Raw genomic sequence first — 5,513 nt, forward strand, 5'->3', positions numbered from 1 at the left:
TTTTTAATGTTACTACTGAATCTGCTTCCACAATTAGTTCAGACAGTGCATTCCAGATCACAAAATCGCTATGTAAAAAAAAATCCACTAATCTTCCCCCTGGTTCAAGGGAGTCAAGGGTTATGGGGAGAGGGCAGGGAAGTGGAATTGAGGCCAGGATCAGATCAGCCATGATCTTATTGAATGGCGGAGAAGGCTCGTGGGGCCAAATAACCGACTCCTGCTCCTATTTCTTATGTTCTTATGTTCTCCTCTAAGCCTAGAACCCCTCTGAATTACTATTCCTCTTACTTCTAATTCCTTTGCCCTACCACTGGCAGCTGTGCCTTTAGGTTTATGGATCCCATGCTCTGGAATTGCCCTCTTGAAACGCTTCCGCCTCCCCTCCGTCTTTAAATATTCTCCATCTCTTTGACCAAAGTTTGGGTCATCCCTTTTAATATCTCCTTCTTTGGCTCAGCGCCCAGTCTGCACACATCTCTGTGAAGCACCATTGAACATGGTTCTACATTAAAAGGCGTGATGTGTGTCTGTGGTGCCTTTACTATACAAACGGATTCCTAATACATCATGGCAGTGAATCTGCCTTTTGCACCTATTTCCATTTATATAGCACCTTTCACGACCTCAGGACATCCCAAAGTGCTTTACAGCCAACAAAACACATTTGAAGTGTTGTCTGCTGCAATGTTGGAAACAAAGCAGTCATTTTTTGCACAGCGAGGTCCCACAAACAGCAATGTGATAATGATCAGATAATCAGTTTTAGTGATGTTGATTGAGGGATAAATATTGGCCAGGACACCGGGGAGAACTCCCTACTCTTCTTCGAAATAGTGCCATGGGATCTTTTACGTCCACCTGAGAGCAGACGGTTTAACGTCTCATCCAAAAGAAGGGACCTCTGACAGTGCAGCACTCCCTCAGTACTGCACTGGTATGTCGGCCTAGATTTTGTGCTCAAGTCTTTGGAATGGGACTTGAATCCACAACTTTTGGACTCAGAAATAAGAGTGCTACCCATTGACACCGTGATATGAGGATGGACTTGACAGTCTGAGACTATTTCTACTGGAACGGAGAAGGGTAAGAGGAGATTTAATAAAGGGTTTCAAAATTATGTGGTGTTTTGACAGAATTAACAGGCAAAGACTATTTCCTCTGGCTGGAGAATCAATGACAAAGGATCGTCAATTTAAAATGATCACCGAGAGGCTAATTTAAACTTTGTGCGGTAGTGTAAAACAGGGGATATTGGATCAGCCACCCATTATACGCCCGCCCAATTATACTTTCTAATTAAGTTAAAATTATCCCCCAGAGAGTGAGGAGAAAGATTTGAAGAAATTTCTTTACTCAAGAAATAGTTTGCCAAATGGAGTGGTTGAGGCAGGGACCATTGCATCTCTTTAGGGAAAATTGGATAAATATTTGAAGCAGAGGAAGCTAGGGAGAAAGAATGGGGCAGTGGGGTTAGATTTGGATTGGTTTAGCAAAGAGCTTGCACAGACACAATGTGCCAAATGGCCTCCTTCTGCATTGTAAACTTCAATGGTTCGATGGCACCCCATGAAAATTGTGGCAAAATGACTGAGCAATTAGATCTCTCAATCACAGTATGCTTCATGGGATGTTACTTCAGAATTGATTTGTTGGCCACATCTTTATCATTGAACACTCACCAGCTTGTTTCTTTATTTCTACAAGTAGAATAATTGACGCACATATCACAATGATTCCACCCAGTGGAGTTGCTGCATCCAGAGTGACACGGCAAACTAGGAACAAATAAAACAGAAAGAATCACAGCGAGCACAGGTCACACACACACACACACGCACAAATCCTGATCTGTCTGCCTCCAGCCTCTGGTCAAGAAAAGTACAGGGAAGATTTTCCTGTTCCTGCACTTAGATCATCTGGGTGCAGCGAATACAGGAAATCGGTGGGGATGAGCACACGCTACAAATGGAGCCTATTCAATTTTCCATCCATTTCAATTAATGGACATAAAATCAGATAGCCTCCCTTACAGACATCCACTTCTCTCTGCCTGATTCTCTGGGAATGGTAGCATAGTGGTTATCTTACTGGACAAGTAATCCAGAGGCCTGGACTAATGAGTTCACGACATGAGTTCAAATCCCATTAAATTTAAATTCACTTAATTAAATAAATCTGGAATTTAAAAGCTAGTATCAGTAACATGTAATTACTGGATTTTCATAAAAACCTATCTGGTTCACTAATGTCCTTTTGGGAAGGAAACCTTACCCGGTTTGGCCTACATGTGACTCCAGACCCACAGCAATGTGGTTGACTCTTAACTGCCTCTCTGAAATTGCTTGGCAACTGATTTGTCAAGGAGACGGCTCACCACCACCTTCTCAAGGGCAATTAGGGATGGGCAATAAATGCTGGCTTTTCCAGCGACACCGACATCCTGTGAATGAATTTTTTTAAATTGCTGTGTCCAGGTGATCGAATAATCCCAGGAGCAGGAAAATTAACCCCATTACCTTTTTCTACCAAGTGGTCCCGATGTCAGTGTGCAGATTTCAGCTGTGGGTCCAGTGTTAACACTCTCACTTCTGAATCATAGGTTCAAGCCCCACACCAGAGACGTGAGCACATAATCTGGGCTGGCACTTCAGTGTGACACCGTCAGAGGTGCTGTCATTTGGATGAGACCTTAAACTGAGATCCTATTTACCCTCTCAGATGGATGCTAAATTATTTCATTGCAAAATCCTGGTTCGGCCTCAACTGGGGCATTGTGGCCATTTCTGGGCATTGCACTTTAGGAAGTATGTGAAGGCCTTAGAGAGGGTGCAGAAAAGATTTACGAGAATGATTCCAGGGATGAGGGGCTTCAGTTAAGTGGATAGACTAGAGAAGCTGAGGTTGTTTTCCTCAAAGCAAAGAAGGTTCAGAGGTAATTTGATAAGGTGTTCAAAATCATAAGGGTTCTAGACAGAGTAGATAGAGTGAAACTACCAATTGGTGGAAGGGTTGAGAACCAGAGGGCACAGGTTTAGAGTGATTGGCAAAAGAACCAAAAGGCAACATGAGGAAAAGCCTTTTTGCGTGGCAGGTGGTTAGCATCTGGAATGCATTGCCTGAAAGGATGGTGGAGGCAGACTCAATCATCGCTTTCAAAAGTGAATTGGATAAGTACCTGAAGGAAAACATTTGCAAATTTGTGGGGAAAGGGCAGGGGACGTGGGACTAGCTGACGTGCTCTTGCAGAGAATGGACATGGCCCGAATGGCCTCCTTCTGTGCTGTAACCATTCTATGATTATTTGAATATTCAAAGAAGAGCAGGGAAGTTCTTCTGGTCAATATTTATTTCTCAACCAACAACTAAAATCAGATGACCTGGTCATTTACTTCATTGCTGTTTGTGGGACCTTGCTTTGCAGCAATTGCCTGCAAAATTTCCTCATTACAACAGTGACTACACTTCAGAAAGTACTTCATTGGCTGTAAAGCGCTTTGGGACATCCTGAGGTTGTGAAAAGTGCGATAGAAATGCAAGTTCTTCCAGTGCACAGCATTCTCAGTCTAATTTCTCCAGGCATAGAAGATAATACTAATACACCCCATACCACCCACAAACCATGCTCTAGAACATTTTTAAAAATCCACTCAAATTACAAAAACACAAATTAACTTAAAATTTTATTTCTCTCAGTCCCTGCTCACAATTTGTTCCTGGCCTCTCAGTCATAGTGAAATTAAAAGTGACAATGTTACTGTTTTGGGTTCTTCCATTCTGAGTTCATTGTGATCCTTTGCACTGGCCCTTCTGAACTTACTTCACGCTCCGTAAGTCCGTTTATCTTTGTCATTATTTGTTTCACAACAAGTACACCACAGATGGAGGTCCTTCAGCTTACTGTGCCTGTGCAGGTGATAGTTCATCATTGGAGAGTTGTGGGGCTGGAGGAGATTACAGAGATAGGGAGGGGGTGAGGCCATCGAGGGATTGGAAAGCAAGGATGAGCTATCAGCATAGAAACTCTGCTCGTTACTTCTGACTCTCCGACCCTTGACCCCAATCCTGAAGTGGGGAGGTAGGTGATGATTAATATATTGGGGACAGGCACCAGAGCCAGCCATGCCCATAAGCAGTGAACTCTGACTGCATTCATAAGCTGACCCAACAACTTGCATTTATATCATCATCATAGGCAGTCCCTCGAAGTGAGGATGACTTGCTTCCACGCCGAAAAGCGATGAGTTCACAGGTGCTTCAATGAAGGACTTAATATTCCGGATCCCGAACTACATCTTGAAGGGTGGAAGATGCCTATGCGTGGATTTTTTTAACGTGTGGTGGCCGTTGCACACCAGCCACCTCATGGGCTTGACAGAGCGAGGTCTTGGTCCAGTGGCAAGGATTAACCAAGATGACTGGAGGCCAGCTCTGCTGCACGGACCGAGTGCGCACACATATCGCAGTGTGGGCTGGCCCGTGCTGCCCCTGGGCCCCAAACTCACGCCTCTCCTAGGCTCCGATCACATCCCTCTACGAACTCTTGCCGCTCCTTCGCCCTGACCTCGCCACTCCTGCTGCACCTGCCTGTGCTGCAATCAGCCGACGCCCTCCTGCAGCAGCTCGCGCTGCTCCCTGCAGTGGCATGCCACCACATATTGTTCCTTCTAATGGCCCCAGCCTGCTGATGGTCTTGCAGGCTGAGACCGCACCGATTTCCGGGCCGGGCCACCTCTAACTTAATAGTGTCTTTAACATAGTAAAATGTCCCAAGGTGTATCACAGGAGCGTTATCAAAAATAATGTGACACTGAGCCACATAAGAACAGGTGATCAAAAGCTTGGTCAAACAATTTTGTTTTAAGGAGCGTCTTAAAGGAGGAGAAGTAGAGTGGCAGAGAGCTTTAGGAAGGGAATTTCAGTGCTTAGCACCTAGGCAGCTGAAAGGCATGGCCAACAATGGTGGTGCGATTAAAATTGGGGTGCGCAAGAGGTTTTAAAATTGAGAAGTTACCAGACCGGGAGCCAATATAGTTTGGTGAGCACAGAGGTGATGGATGAACGGGACTTGGTGGGAGTTAACATACGAGCAGCTGAGTTTTGGATGAGCTCAAGTGTAATGACTTAAAGGCTTTCCAAACTGCTCAGTGAAGCTCCGACTCTGGTAGGTGTACAACTCCAACGTGCTGCTCCCGTTTGGTCCTAATTGCAGTCTGCAAACTGAATGGCTGTATAACTGGGCTCTCCAGTCTCATGTCTCTCTTACACAAGCAGCAGTATAACTGGGTTCTCCTCGCCTCATGTCTCTCTTAGACAGAGAGTGTTATAACTGGGCTCACATCGCAACATGTACAAACACTGCAAGAGTTAGATAAGTTCCATTTTCCCCTATTGTCATCACACAATTTAAATAACACCTTGGCTGCCTGTGCGCGCAAACATTGCAACACCACACCTACGCCGTGAATATGCAGTCTCTAGAGAATACAACCACTACACCAGCAAAGACATGC

The sequence above is a fragment of the Pristiophorus japonicus genome, chromosome 19 (assembly GCF_044704955.1).
Source record: "Pristiophorus japonicus isolate sPriJap1 chromosome 19, sPriJap1.hap1, whole genome shotgun sequence".
In the NCBI taxonomy this organism is placed as follows: Eukaryota; Metazoa; Chordata; class Chondrichthyes; family Pristiophoridae; genus Pristiophorus; species Pristiophorus japonicus.